At 35.6% G+C, this 17,426-nt stretch overlaps 1 non-coding gene across 1 annotated transcript; it reads left to right on the forward strand.

Moving 5' to 3' along the window:
* Window positions 1-4,072: 4,072 nt before the first annotated feature.
* On the forward strand, window positions 4,073-4,150 carry Trnap-cgg (transfer RNA proline (anticodon CGG)). Its single transcript has one exon. It is a non-coding gene; the product is annotated as a tRNA-Pro (tRNA).
* Window positions 4,151-17,426: the final 13,276 nt, after the last annotated feature.

The following is a 17,426-nucleotide window of genomic DNA, read 5'->3' on the forward strand; positions in this document are numbered from 1 at the left end:
CGATTGATGAACAAACCAACCAAATCGAAAGACCACTTGTCAACACAATTATGCAGAACGAAAGGACCGAACATTGGGCGCTAGTCCTAAAGTATTAAAGTATGACACCATCATGTTGGAAATGTTTGTTATTATTCCACAAACGGCTCCTCAAACCGACCATCGACATAAAATGCAATCTTCCAATATGTTACAACGTCTCGTCCATAATCGACACAACATAACAATGGTACACAAAGACAGAAAAAAGCGTTATCACAGGGTTCAAAAAGAATTTAAGAATGACGAATTCAAAGACGTTCCAAAAATTTCCAAGACCTAAGTTCGCTAACATTTATTGTATATGAGAAAACAAAGAATACAAAATAATATAATATTGTTTAATGATTAAATGAAACTGAACGGGTCTTCAAAAGAAAGAAGCCAGAAAAAAACTCTACTACATCTAAATCTAACAACATTGGACAATTTTATTTTTGATTATAGAATTAAATTAAAATGTTTGATATTTTTCAATTTTCAGATACTTTTAAAGACCCCAGAGTAATCAGTTTGATTTTCCGAAACTTTCAAGGCCTTGAAAATGGTACCTAATTTTTCCCAAACGGTCAAAGACCTTCAGAGACAATATGAACCCTGGTATTAGAACGGTGCACCTAGACTGCAATATTAGACCGATGAATAAATCAACCAAACCAAAATTCTGGGATTATACATACACCCCATTGTTACACCGCGAATTCGGAGATAATTAAATTGGCTATTTGAACTTAAGTGCAACAATTTGGCACACTAATGCAATGCCATTTGAGCTGTTAAAGCTTGCAGCAAACGTGGAGTCGTTCGCAATTACTCTTAGTCTATTATATATATGAAAGGAATTTATGCACGAGACGATGGGAAGTATATATACGTTTAACTTTATGATTTAAAGATGCGCACGACAGAAAGGTCGAGCCAGATAATCGACTCGGTGCAAATTCCATAAGATGAGGAAGGTAACTAACCAAGTGAGCCGATAACAATGGAGAGAAAATTTCTTCAGAACAAAGGAAACAAGTCCGCAGCCCATAAGGAAATTGGCTCAACTGAAGCCGCGGTCCTTATCAAAGAGAATCCCTCCGCACGTTGCCGGAGCGAGAGTATTGCGATTGGCTATACGTAATACGTGATTAAAAGCTTTAAATATATTGGCCCTAGACAGCGCGTTACCCGACAAATCTGGCGGGAAATTGTAAACCCAATCGCACAACCCATAAATGTCCTTACGCGGGCGCAAATCGTTATATATATATAACGATTATATATGTATGTATGTATGTATGTATGTATATATATATATATATATATATATATATATATATATATATATATATATATATATATATATATATATATATATATAACGATTTACGCCTGCGTAAGGACATTTATGGGTTGTGCGATTCGGTTTACGATTTCCCGCCAGATTTGTCGGGTAACGCGCTGTCTAGGGCCAATATATTTACATTTAGATATACGTCTCGTTATCTTGGTTCTGACGATTCCTCATTTTCTAGGTTTCTATCGTTCAAATTGAGTCTATCCTGAGATAATTATTTTTGCTTTTGCGTATGTCCTTCGCCAACAGTCTTTTCTTACAATATACATTTTGCACAATATAAATACAGATCTAAAGAAACGAGATATGATTATTATAATATAATTATGGCTGTAAAAAAACTTCTATTGTTAGAGTATAGTATGAGGTTCCTTAGGTTTGAAGTGGTATTTTCCAAAAGTCATTATTATTCTTTCATTGTTCTAAGTGCTTTGCGGAAATTGAGGCGATAGACGCCACAACAGTTGAAACAAAAATAGTCATGCGCTTTTTTCTAAACTAATATCATTGCCATCGAAACGCCGATTTTTAATGGACTATTCATATTGTAATGTTATCATAGGAGAAAGGAAGAACATTGTAATGTTGTCTTGACAAATAATGCCTCTACCGCATACAAACTACACCCATATCATTACGTTACTCAATGGATACGTTGTTTCTTTGTAATAGTGCATGTAACATCAAAATCTCACTTGAATGTCCTTGTTATATTCCGCTGATGTTAGTAGCTAAATTCATTTCAGTGGTCTATAAGTAATCACATTTTCATATTCACTATAATCGTTCACCTGCACTATCCATTACCAACATAAGAATCATATAGCTCTGCCTGAAGTCTAGGAGGGTATTAATTTCGACCGGTTTTTCAGCCATGTTGATGAAAATGTGACCGGAAACAGTTTACATTGTGCTTGTATTCGTTTTATTTTATTTTCATTCAGTTCCAACCAGAGACATTCTTACTCTCTGCTAATAAATGAATTCATTTTAAATTAATACCAAAAGATAAAATATAATACTAATAATTATTGACGATTTCAATGTACGACGTTTAAAAAGAGACCTTATATAATCCAGGTCACAAGAATATTAATCACACCAACTACAATTAGTATGAAATATATCAATATTAGTATGTAATATATCAGTATTAGTATGTAATATATCAGTATTAGTATGTAATATATCTATAGTTGTATGTAATATATCAATAGTTGTATAAAATAGATCAACATTAGTATGTAAAATATCGATATTAGTATGCAATATATGAATATCAGTATGTAATATATCAATAACGGGATTCACTATGAATATTGTCTATAGGAAGTGTGCCGAAAGAGTCATGAAAAGGGCGTTGTTATAAACGTAATAAAATGTGTCACTAGATGCAGATTACTTGCAGAAAAGACGGAGAACGTCTAGCAAATACAATTGGCGTATATTACACGATTTGATATATATACATCCTTACAAATACTCAAAAGGCACGTAATATGTTTGACTGTCTACGTTAGTGGTACTAATTAATGAACACATACTATGGTAAATGAATGAGTAGGCATAGCGATGTTTAAAACCTCGTCGAGATTGACACGGATAAGCGATCCATGTTGTCGAGTTGTCGTGTACTTTTTACTGTGTACTAAGGGACAGCTAAAGTAGGTGTATGGTCATTTCCGTGTTTTACAATGCAATTCATATGTTACCATTCAACGTTACAAAACATTTTATAAAATACATTAGTTATTTTGTTCTATTTTAGTCATCTCGTGAATTCACTTAATTAAGCATACAAATTTTAATATTTTTATCTTCCGATAAAATATAAAATAAGTCTCAATGATTATATCAGATCAATAATCATGTAAATAAAGATGATGTTCAACTGTCACATAAAGGAGAAAATACTAAAATGAAGAATGTATTAATCAAACATATTTGTACAAATTTATGCCAAATTTTCATGTCCAAAAGGATCCAAGAAAACTGAGCGAAAACGAGTATACATTTAATAAACAGTCTCTTGTCTTGTGTATCTGATACATACGGTATAGTTTTAGCGACTGGAAAGGCATACACATTTTAAACTTTCGTGATTATATTTTGAATCGGAAGCTGTTATGGTTAGAATGATATTAATTTGACAACTTAAAATGCTTTTAATGTTTTGAATATTCATTGTTATCAATTTAAATGAAATTTAAGATACGAGAAATTTTGGTAAATATGCATCTTATTTTAAGCTTACTTATCTGTATTTGTCATAACTCATAAAAGCAAAACGAAAACATGATTTGATTTTAATTTATGTTAAATTATTTCAAAATACCTAATTATACAATTTTCAATAATTTTCCGGGTATAATTTTATTTGTAATTCATAAAAAATACTTTCAAATACGAGATCTCTTGTAACGTGTGTATTTTGCTTGCGAATAAAGGTTTTGAGTCCATATTTGTTAGTAAATATAAACAAAATATGGGTCAATTGGTGTTGTTGAAACTTTTACAGTTTAAATTTCAGATATATCTCTGTAAAATAACTAAATAAAGTTGTTGTGTCTAGATCATTTTTTTTCTTCCATTTGTATACGCTTAATTGCGCCTCATTGGTGAATTTGGGTCTTTTGCCCTTGGGAGAAAATGAGTGGAATAAAGAAAGCTCTGTGTGGCCCCAAATAGACGGGACCGCTCCGGTGGCCTAGTGGTTAGAGCGTCCGCCTCGGAAGCGGAAGGTCATGGGTTCGATCCCCGTCCGATTCATACGAAATACTTACAAAAAGTGTACTGACAGCAGCCTCGCTTGGCGCTCAGCATTAAGAGGGTAGTGTTAGGACTGGTCGGCCCGGTTTCAGGATAATGTGACTGGGTGGGACATCATGCTACATGTCTGCGGCATGATGCCCTAGTGCTAAACATCAATATAAACTGTCACACTGCAGACATCGTAGCAATATGACCGTAGCTTTTTTTAATGCTACGTTAAAAATCCAAATCATACAAACACACACACACACACACACTCACACATTCTTGTATTTGGTGGATATAGAGGACTTGTGTATGGAACCGCGTACCGAGGACATTTGTTCTGGCGATGTTAGAGCAAAATCAAATACTGTTTGAGGCAGTACATTAATAGGAAATGGTGATGTATCAAGGAGCGAACTGTATTATCAATTCTAAGGAATATGAAATTTAGCAATGCAAGCTAGGACGCACACGTATACACAAATGTTCTGTATAATCCATACAAACTAAGGACGCACACTATTTGACAAAATCACGGAGACCGTGGACATTCGCACATTATGATCAACAAGGACATATTTGCACATCTAATCCAGTCTTAACAATCAGTAAGACCGCTCAGGTGGCCTAGTGGTTTGAGCGTCCGCCTCGGATGCGGGAGGTTGCGGGATTGAAGCCAGGCAGAGCCATAACAAAGACATGACAATGGTACTAACAGCTGCCTCGCTAGTCGCTCAGCATTAGGAGGTTAGTGTTATGACTTAGTCGGCCTGGTGTAAAAATAATGTGACTGCGTGTGACATCAGGCTACATGTATGTGGCGTAATGCCCCAATGAAAGACATCACTATAAACTGCCACACTGCAGACAACGTAGCGATATGACTGAAAGTTTGTTAAAGCTACGTTAAAATCAAATCTAAATCACATATTATTATTACGTAACTGTAACCTCTATAAGGGTTTCGACTACAACTGGTCTTTAGGGCAATTACATAATTTTTTTAATATATATCTTGTTGTTATTGACGGACTGCTGAATTTATTGATTTACTGATTGTCCTGCAATTAGACTTTGGTACGACATAACACGCTTCGAACTAATCCATCGCTTTGGAGATCATCTCGTAATAAATTTGGAATATGCGCATTTTGTTGTAGCGCCCCGTTTTAAGGGATTCTTAGATTTGTGTGATTACTTGTTTGATTATTGGAACTCGATGCAATGGACACATTCCTTGGCCTAAATTACTAGCCATTGAGTAGGAGCAAATGTCAAGGAGTGAAGTATTAGTGAGTTTCCATGATGCCATGGTTGACTTTTAGTGAATTCAGGTCAAAACCACATGGGTGTCCCTATTAAAACCTAATGATGTACATTGGTTGTGTGACTGCAGTGGCAGTATTTACGGCAGAAGACCAGTAAATTACACAAAAGAATAAACAAGAAGGGACTCGGCAGATACCGTTTATGTCGCCATGGTGGCAAATGTGACGCAGTTGTACTGGCGAAATGTGCCTTGAAACCGTGAATTGACTGGCCCAAGGTGGCGCAGGAAAAATAGTTCCCTGTGATAGAGGATAGTTGTATAGTTTCTACGGAGTGAACTACTGACGGTACGGAAAGCTGATGAAGAGAAACCATGCAGATGTGCGGTTGATATATATTTGGCAATTTTTGAGATCTGTGTTCTTGCATTGATTAGCGAAAAATTTATGTATAGAATGGACACGTCGGACTTTCTAATTTATAACCGAAGTTGTAGATAAGTCTTTGGAAATTTGGGGTAAACTTGTGACTTCTAATATAATCGTGCCAGGGATTGATACTGTTTGGTCAAGCAAATACCCCTGGATTATAGCAGTACTATTTCGCTGGATTAGATCATTTATGACAGGAAACTCGCCTTATTGGCAATGACTATTCGCTTTTTGACAAAATATATAATATCTTTGTTGCATAATACGCGTACGAATCTTCTCTCTTTCTTTCTCTCTTTCTTTCTCTCTCTCTCTCTCTCTCTCTCTCTCTCTCTCTCTCTCTCTCTCTCTCTCCGGCATGTGCAGATATAAAGTTGAAAATAAGAATGAATGTTTGTGTTAGCCATATTGTGTATTTCACGGAGACTTTTTATTTTTCAAGTAACTTTGGTTGAATAAATCGATGATCCATACAACATTCTTTCTGTTGTAAGCTGTATAATGTTTTATCTCAACCGCAAGACAAAGAATAATGATAGACTAAAACATCGACAACAACAACAACAACAACAACTGTCACGGAATGGTGTAAATGTTAATTAAATACCTGTACTCGGGTTTCGTTTCTTTTCTCTGTACAACGATACCCGAGGGTGATTATAATATGGTCTATGTATTTCGAAATCGTGAGTACGATTCGTCCTGTGCCACACGTGCAAGGTGCCTTTGATAAGGAATAACGAAAATTCTAAAGGTATAAATACATTACTACATGTAAAGGACCTTTACAATACAAATGGTTTTGTCAGCAAGCGGCCTGCTTAAAGGATTCGCACAACTCCAGCTGTAGGGGTAGGTAATTTTTGGGTTTTAAGTGATAACTAGTGTATTACCATATTTGCCTTTGCATGTTTTGTTATAGTTTTCTTTACATACCATTATGCGTGCATTTTTTATTCTTGTTGCGACGTAGTGCAGGACTTATATTGGTAATGTAAAGCTACATTTTTTAAAAGAATTGTTTACTATTGTCTTATCAAGCAGGGTTAGGTTTACTATTGAACCTCTGTTTTGTAATTGCCATTATAATATAATCTTTTTAACTTACCATGTATAACGTCCTTACGTTATGTCTGTAACAAGTGTAGTACACTGTATCGGGTATATTTTCAGCTGAGTGAGTGAGTGAGTTTTTGATGGTAGGAATATCCGGGGTGTCCGGTGTTGTCAGAGGGTGGAAACGTCCGTGTGTCCGGAGCGTTTAAGGTGCCGGAGCGTCTAATGTCTAGCGTCCGGAATGTCAAGAGTGACTGGTGACCCAGCTGTAGAGCCGTCAAAGGACCAGGGGGTCCGGAGGGTCTAATATTTCAAGTGTCCGGAGGGTCTAATGTTTCAAGTGATCATAGTATTCCGAGGGTCCGGAGTCTATATTGGTTGTGAAATTGATTCGGAGGAGCTGTGGAGCGGATATGGTGCACGGGTGACGGAGTGCATCTCCACACATGTATTTTTAGCTGTATGCTAATTTTGGTTAGTAAGACCCAGTGTATTATTCAGGACTGGAAGGATAGAGTGTATATCCGTTCTTGTTTAGTGACATAATTTCGCTACCTGAGCGAATACATTTTTTTTACTATGTGTAAACGCTTACATTGGTTACTATTTGAGTGAACTATATTCATCTTTTCATTATTGAATCATTTGTGAAATCATTTATCCTGTATTTTAGGGTTACTGAACTAAATTTATTTGTATATTTTTTTTCATCTTTGAAACTGTGCGTTTTTATGTTAAATAGATCCAATATTTGGATTATAAATACGCACACATCTTCATAATCCATTATTCATATAAATCGCCACATTAAATCATATATCTGTGTCGTCAAAACGTGTTCTGTTGTTAATCCGAAATATCCCACCCGGTTATCTTGTTACAACAACAACTTATCTATGTTAACTGAATCGAAACCTCTTAAAATGCTTTAAAGTTCAGTAATTGCAGAGGCGAAGAACAAAGTTCTATGAGAGTAGATGTATGCATGCATTTAGTGGATGGGGATACTTGTCTAATACCTTTTTACAAACAGTTTATTCTTAGTTTTTTGTTTGTTTTGGAGCCATGAATGAACAAGAGTATACGTTAATGGTACAACACTCTCTTGGTTCACCTTCAAAATCATTTAGTTTATACATTTGCTAATTCAGTGTATCACGTAAAGGTGTTTTGTATCGCTGATTGGAAGCTTTAAACAGGTTTTTTTCCGCGTTGCCTTCTGTATTAAAATAAAAGAATGAAAGACTAAATGAGTAAGAATATTACAGTCTAATGCAGCTCTAAGTAAATGTTCTTTTAAGTTATAAATACAAGTTCGTCCTGTAGAACATCTGAGCGTTTTGGCTATTGTTAAAAACCTCTTTAAATTTGGGAAAGCAATATAGATTGACGTCTTGTATTTATATGTTGTGTGATGTTTTAATAAGACTTAGTTAACAACAGAAATAGCGATACAATAATTCATGATATGTTCAGCAAAGTCATCCAATCACCAACGGAAGCAAGTAGATACATTTAAAAGAACACTGAATGCATTCAACAGTGTATGGTTGCGTGCACGTTTAGTCGCAGGTCTTAAGAGCGTGATAATGAAAAACATATTCCTATAATTAAATGTTTCATTTTGGGACTGATCATCTTGATGATAAATGTTTGACCTCTGTATAATACATTTATCTTTCTATATATTTACTAAAGTTATGTGCATGTAACTTCCAAATTCGGTTAGTGATAATTCGATTAAATCGTGACGGGACCGGTTTTTTTTTTTCTTGAATCACAGTTGTATCCTGTTTGAATACTCAATATGCAAATTATGAAATAGGGGAGGATATAGCTCATTTAATAATCACAAAATAAATTTTGCATATCAAGGATCTCTTTTCAATATCTTAACGTGTGTAAAAGCTCGCCGCACACAGGACGTTTTAACTTTACAGATGGGTCGGATAATTAGCAGTTTCATTCCAACTCTACAATGAATCCATGCGTATTTCTAATAGAATTTTGATGTACTTATTTTGTACATGTCATAGATTGAACGTGTGTAGTATGAATGGATCCTGAGTTTCCCAACACTATTGTATCACAAGTATGAAATATTATTACAAATACCAGGGACTGTTACATGCACCATCTTATCTTCTTATAGTTTAGCTTAGTAGTTTTATCGGATGCTTGGATCTAAAGGGAGATAATACGTTTTTGCAACGTGTAATTTGATAGTGGAGATCTCTCTACAAGTTTTCCACCGGGCAATCGAGAACATGGTTTCGGGCGTGTGTATCACCAACTTAGGAGGATAGATACACTCCAAAATTGCAAACAAGTACCATGCGTGTAAACGGGGACCTTCCAACAAATCATGATTTTACGTTATTCTAGGCTAAAATAGTTGGGAGAAGCAAGATTTGACCATTTTACCAACAGAGGACGTCCTCGGTAGGAGGTGTGTCCTCGGTACGTTGGTGTGTAATCTCATGAATGTCCTCGGTTTACACCAAATACAAACACACACACACACACACACACACACACAACACACACACACACACACACAAAATAGACAGAATAATTGAATAATAAACGAAAGCCACGTCTACCTTCTGTCAAGGACAGTACAAAGAAAGTGAAATAGTCTTTCGTGACCTCTGGTATATAATTTTGACTAACTGGACAATGCGCGTCTGAACCACTAAGTGAAGATTGTAGCAGAGAGATTAAAAATGACAACATGCAACTTCTGACCGAAATACAAATATAGCTGAATGGATGAAAACCGTATGTCACATATGACTGAGGGAAACTTAATCTTAATTAGCACGCTATGTGACTTATTATATTGATTAACAGGAATGAGAATGGCAACCCTTCATGACCAGTCATAAATCAATAACACGATTCCATTGTGATAGGTTAATGATAATGCATGGTCTAATTTAATGAGTGACAGACAGAGAGAGAAAGTTTTACCAAGAAAATATACTTTTTGTAATGACGCAAATATAAATTAATTAATTATATTTACATGTATTTTCTTTTTAATTTCCGGAGTTAAGCAAACATGTAAGCGTTTGTTTGCATGTTTGTATAATTTGATTTGTTCTTTTTCCATCAATAAATGTTTTTAATGCTTAATACAGCAGACTTTGCGTGGATGGGGGCACCAGACATATAGCAAATGCATCCACTTATCACAAATATCTCTCTTTCTATTATTTATCTTCGTTTGCTAATAAAGATCCGAAAGGATTCAAACTTGGTTAGTCTTTATCTTAGAAAGGGTAACCCTATGTTAATCCCCTGCTTCTGTTTGAAAGTGCATATGCTTCATGTTTAATTTCTTTCTGACGCTCTTTCGCAAGCCTGTTCACGTCGCGTAGCGCCTTGTGACGAAGCCTAGCGACATTTGTGCATCATACTTCATCCACATGAAGATCCCCTGTATCACTACTAGCTTAAAATTTTAGATAATCTTAGATTTAAAAGGAAAGGATTTTGATTGTGTTGCTAGTTTTCCTATCTATATAGTTACCATGCCAATTATAGATATGTTGGTACAAACAATATTGAATAAAAAAGTCCATAGGGCAGAGAGTAAACCTCAGCGTTGTCATATTCCAGTCAATTTGAAGATATTACATTCCGACAAAACTCAGGATAAACGCAGCTATTCTGAGTCAAAAGGTGAGGTGAAGGTGAGGGTCTCGGGCCGCGCTTGGCAGTAGCACACTCATAAGAGGTGAAGGTTTGATAAACGGAATCCCCTCTCGCTAACCTCAGCCCACCCACCCCACCCAAACGCACACACACACACACACACACAATCTTGCACCCCTAGATCTGTGCCTCGTATCTCATTTATAATTACGAAACAAAAGTACATAATGTAGGACATTTATATACATGTTTTAGGCTAATATTTTAAAGTTATCCATTCCTTGCATAAATAAATATATATTAATATGTTATGGTCTATTTTTCTTTATGTCACAAATTATTCTTCCTCTTCTATTCATGATTTGTCTTACTCGCCATGCTTTTTTTCCCGCCTTTTCTTCTCATGCAGGTATTTGATGTATGATGCCTTTATGAGATATTAAAACAAAGATATTTAAATAAATCAATGAATAAATAATAGCTACATACATCCATCCATACATCCATTCATACGTATGGCAGTTAAACGATACTAGTATTCGAAGGCCAGAGAGTAAACACCAAATGTGTATTCGTGGTTACTATACGTGATAAATATATCTACTTTGCAGCATATCACACTGCCGTTAACGTTTCTAGAATTGGTTTTTCAATTATGTTCAAACCACTCCCGTGGACATTTCATTCTTAATTGTAGCATATACAGACCTCTACATTGAAAAATACCTGTCTACCAAACTGAGTTAATTATTCACATATTTGATTTCTCGGTAAAGTGTTGTTTTCTCTCTCTCTCTCTCTCTCTCTCTCACACCAGCGCATTCGCGCATACGATGCGTATGCTCTAACCACTAGGCCACTGAGGCAGTAATACACATATATTTAATAGTAATGATGTGATAGCCCATTAAGGCAAATATGACTACAGCGTATTTCAATTATAATCAAACCATTTGTTTTCTACTTACGGACTGTTCTTTTGAAGAAAGTTCTGCGTAATTAAACAAATTATGTATGTATGTATGTATGTATGTATGTGTGCATGCAAGCAGGTAGGTAGGTAGGTTAGGTAGCTGCAAATTATCAGTAGATGCTTACGTACATATAAATAGTACAAAACAGGTTAATGCTAGAAATGGATATGCTCTTTCTCTATCTTTGGTACATGTTAACACGAAACAAGAGCAAAGCACGTTTACGTCAAAAACTAAGTATTGTTAGACACGTCGTAAAAATAAACAATCGGGTGCCTTTTAAGTACCAGTTTATTCATTGTCGAACTATTTTTGGTTTTGTCGAACTTGGCAATGCATAATAATAATAATAATAATAATAATAATAATGATAATAATAATTATTATTATTATTATTATTATTATTATTATTATTATTTCCAGCTCTTCTTGATGTAATGAAAAAGATATTTTTATATTGTTTGTGTTTATAAAGTCAATCTGACAGAGAGCACAAACATGTTTGCTTTTACAGATTGATGTCCGAGTAAAATAGGGTCTAGCGAAACTAAGTCAATGACATATTTATTTATAATGTCACTGAGTTCAAAAGTTGATTTATTAGAATGATCACTGATATAAGAAAGCCTCATCGTTCCTAAATGAAACTAACCAGAACATGTAGCTTCAGTTAGTAATCGAGCAAGAATCAACCTATGGAACACGTGACCGTTCAAGCTACAGACTATTTAAAGAACACTATGTAATATGTATAATGCATGTATACTTGACTTTCTCCCATACATATTGGGGTATACTCATTCAAAAATAAAACATGTCTGGTGACGTGCAGTGGACAACCTAGCTCTCCTCGAATGGTAAAAGAACAACCACGCATGTCCCGCTGTGATGAAGGTCTCTGCGAAGCATTTTTCTTGCAGACATTTTGTCCTCAATATCTCGATCTCGCTGCGAGTGAACCATTACCGTCTCCCGAGCCAGCATCACCATCGATCGGGCCATACGGGTCATGTAATACCATTCAGAGTTGTACAGTTACAATGTAAACAATTACGAATGAGTGGACCGTGTTGCATATGAGAAACAGTCATATAAGAATACCGGAAAATGTATCATACATGCATTAATCTCGTTACACGTTTAGTTATTTGCTCAGGAATAATGTAAGAGGTTATTATTATTAGTATCATTATTATTATTTATTATTTTTATTAGAGTCACAAAGAACCTAGAATTGCAACGATATATATTCTGAATGTTGAGTTAGAAACTATGAAATGTTGCAGTCTAAACACATGAACAGATGAACAGAAAAATAAAAATATGGCGGACCCAGATGATAGAAACAATAAAGACATAAACTTTGAGAGATGAAAGGGAACACGCCATAGGTTTATAAAATCAATGTAACTGTAACTGATAACAGATTAGGGAGAAAGAAAGTATTTAAATACACATATTTCAATCTTTGACGTGATACCAACGCATACCTTAAATTGAACATCACGAATGATTTGGTTCTAAAAGCAAAGCTTTAGGCGGTTATGGAGATTTTGTAAAGATGCTATTTTTAATAATAATATAGAGAAACAATACAGTTCAATACCATGGTATGCAAAATAACGTTGTCCATATGACTTCGTTTTCACAGTGGGAATAATGAGTATTCGATTATCAGAAGAGGAACGTAAGTATATTGCTGGTATCACGGTACCAATTGTTTTTTCCATAGACCTTAATGCTAATGTTTGGAGAAATAAATATATTTTCTATCCTACTTTAGCGTGCATATCACACACTTTTTCTAGAGAGCAGTGTTATATTATTAATTCGACAAGGACACAATCAGGTACTCGGTTGCATTTACGAGATAACTCTGCTGGAACTAGACAGGGGTAAGAGTTATCTAGTCACAACAGACACAGATTCAGACATGTGTACCACATTTTTTTTAAAAATCATAAAAAATACAACATATCATGTATATAGGAATTAACTTAATCTCACATGTTGTCTTAAGCCTATCAGAAAGTACAACTCTTATATAATGAACCAATCACAGCTAGTTTGGTTGGTTATTTCGAAATATAATGTCCCCTACACCTTAAGCCCCGCCCACCTGGACTTGCGCAAATGGTACAGTTATACCTGCTGGTGTGTACACATGGGTGAGGTCGGATAGGTATGATGGAGTCCGTCAGTGAAACGTAGCACAGAGAACAAATTTTGTATTTGATTCTGGATCGAATTTATAGTCATTGTAGGGTACAGAGCAGCGGGGAGGAGTGCTCTGCTCTTGGTACTCTAAGTATGATCCAAACAGCTGTGTTTTGAACTTTTTCAAGTTTCTGGAGTAGATATTGATATGATCCAGACAGAATTGAGGTACACTAATCCAGTCTTGAAAGTACTAATGAGCACACAAGTGTTTTAGTGGCATCAGCTGAAAGATACCATATTAAATCTGAGAATGAGACTTTTCCCCCAATGCACCACCTTCCCTGTTGGATTTATATTTCACCCATGTGAGACTTCGTGTTTAATATAGCCACAATTTGTAAATCGCGATACATAGAGTTCATTTTACAGTGACGAGCAAATATTTCCGCAAAACGGGTAACGGACATGGCTTATTATATTATATCAGCAAAACAATTCAGTATAATTTTTAATTATTTTTATCTCATGTCCTATAGATTTCGTTATATTTTCACATCTGCATTACCTCCCCTTCACATTTTTCTTTTTTTTATTTTCGATTCTCGAATTCAACAAAAAATGTCAACGATTGGCTGGCTAATCTTGCAACACACTTATTATTGTCTTGATAAAACATTTCTGATCAAGTCAGATAAAACATATTTCTTGGTGTAATCATGATTTGTACGATTTAGTGCTTTGTTAAGTCTCGTTGAAAAAATATTGGATAAATACACACACACAGACACACACACACGCAAATATTTTTTGCCAATGCGCTTTAGAACCAGTCAACATTTATTGTAGCATCATGTCGTTTCGTCAAACCTTTTTCTACTGCATAATACGATCAGTAGATAAGAACATGATATTTATATTGATGGTATCCTTCGCTATATGATACATCACTGCATATTATTTATTCTATACGGTTTGAAATTCAAACATAATTGTTATGCTTTTTCTTTTTCATGCTTTTCCAGTTCTTTATCCTTCTCCGAACTGAGCAACTATTTACGTTTATTCTCAAACTGTACATTCACATCCACGTGAAACCAGCTAGCCTTGAACAGAACGCTGCCTGAAATTCTGGAGAAGGAACAACAAATAAGCACCAGATAATATCTTCTCAGAAAGATTGACCGACTGGACGTTTTCAATTTGACTCTAGAAAAACGCCTTTTAACAAACTTTCTAAACAATTATAAATGTTACTCTTTCTACCTACCGTCTTATACAGAACATCAATTTCATCAATAATTAGGACCAATAAATAGGATCACTATTGTATTGAAAGGTATGTACATCAAATTCTAAATTTGATTTAAAAAGGTACAATATGTGAGTAACCGGAAAAACAAAAGTCACCATGCAGACAGCCCGACATAACCAATTGTGAACATTTGAACGAGAGAAATACTTATGGCATTTTAATTCAGGCTTCATGTGGCTATTGTCGATATGCATAGGTCATTTCTTAACTTGGTGTCAAGTACTAACACTAATTAAATAGTGCGCCATGCGCATATATTTAACCAATATTACCTGCTGCAAGTCCGTATACGGCTATAAGTTAAAGAAACCACTTCGTATGTCATAGACTCGCTCGCTGATGAGGAATAAAGGGTATGTTTGTGTTCTTTGCGTAATTCCATAACTGTATGTTTCACATGGCAGTGCACTAAGGATTCGTACATTAACAGTATTCATCGTTTCATAATTTAAAAATGTAATTGATATGAGCAAACACTTTGGTTATGGGGGAGTATCCCTCGTGATAAATAGGTTCGGGAGACGCAGAGCAGAGTAAACGAAACAGAGATGGAAAGATATAAATGTATAATTAAAGAACCAACCTGAGGGGGAAAATATGGCATTTGAAGTAAGAAGCCAGATAAGCATAAAAAGAAAGAAAACATAGGGATGGAAAGGAAAACAAAAAGGGAGAGAATATAACAAGTACGAGAAATGGACGAAAATAATTAAGGGCGGGATAAACAAGCAAAGTTTCATGACAAGACTATTTACGTGAATCATATAAAGATGTGTGGATTATTTCAATGTAAAAGGGAGGGAGAATACGACCCTAACTCGAGCAAGGTAAGAGGCAAAGAATTACACTGTTTGAGGAAGATAAGCAAAATATGACCAATTCTTAGACCTGTTTTGTACGATATGCCACAGTCAAGAAATGGTGAAAGGGTGATTAGTCGCTCTATCCACGCAAGTTACTTAAGGGTAAATTGATGGATGTATATTCACTCCTTAAGAGATACGGGCTAACTGGACAACGATTCCACTAGACTTGTATCCATGGTAAACCCGAGAGGGCAACTCCAGAGCACCCGAGAAAACCTGTACTCACAAAAGTGGAAATTTCGAATGTGGAATGGTTGCAGATGTTTTAGGATATATCACGTTATATATGTAAGGAGTTTGGCTACATCTCGCCCGATAGTCCGAAAGGAATGGGCTGGTCCAAAGAGTCACAGTTGATATTGTAAGCATGGGTTGGTAAGGAGGCGACAAGCTTAATGATTTTCTGAATGAAAACTCGGTATATGATTCGATCGACAGTTATCTTTTCTAACGGGTTGAGGCCACCACGAACTAGTGGTAATCTCAGTGTCAATAAGTTAAGGCCTTACGTGACACTGGGTGCGCAGCCGTCGTGTGAAATAGGAGTTTCATTAGGTATACCAAAAAGTCTGATTCGCAGTTCACGTGTATGTTATCAGATTCACGATTGATCGCATTCCCAACGTGATAATTTAAAGGTGTAAGACTTTCCTGACTGAAGATTTATTTGTGGACAATCCCATATGTCACCTAATGAATGGACAAGTTGAGGTCTTCAGACTTGCAGCTAAATCAGCTTTTCGGTCCCCCATCATACAAGCGTTTAAAACTATAGTGTATGCGGAAACTGGAAAACAGTCGATGCATACGTTTAATGGTATGGAAGCCATGACTGATATTCGGTAAATATATACGTAAGTGAAGATGTATCGTTGAGCTCGAACGCGTAGAAACAAGTGTCCGGTAACACGTATCATTGTAAAAATAGCAAAACACTATGGTGGTGGAGAGGATCATATTTATCCTACCTCTTCGGAATTGAATTTGACCTGGAAACGGAGTAATTGCTGATCCTAACTTTGAACAAAGCGAAATTTTCCACATGGTTTCCGGATCAAGGTGACTCGAGTCGGAAAAGGCAGGGACCGATCACATGAAAGCAGACTGAGATTTGCATATATTTTCTCATGCTATAATGATATTGTAAATAATGAGTTTCAGTTTCTATGTGTATTTTTTTTTAATTCTCATTCCGTTATTGATTAGGGATATTGCCATATAAATTGTTCGTAATTAAAGTTTATGCATTATATCGGAACAAAACTTTACTCGGTTTAACTGCGGTGAACAGCGTTCCCCGACGGTTGTTCATTTTCCACTTTATCTGTTTCGAAATACTGAGTTCAGATACACAAGTCTGCAGTAGAGAAGTTCTATCAGTGAGAAAAATTTAAGTTTTCTGGTGTGGATTTTTCCATAATCATGGTGCTTATTGAATAACCTCTAACAGTACTATCACAATACAACTAGTTTTGTCAAAACGTTCGAAGAGTCAGTTTATTTGCAAGGATTGTTATATATATGATGTCTTAGAATGGTCTCTAAATTTCAAGGAAAGTT

This window comes from Sinohyriopsis cumingii, chromosome 14, assembly GCF_028554795.1.
Source record: "Sinohyriopsis cumingii isolate HCF-2022 chromosome 14, ASM2855479v2, whole genome shotgun sequence".
NCBI classification, from domain to species: Eukaryota; Metazoa; Mollusca; class Bivalvia; order Unionida; family Unionidae; genus Sinohyriopsis; species Sinohyriopsis cumingii.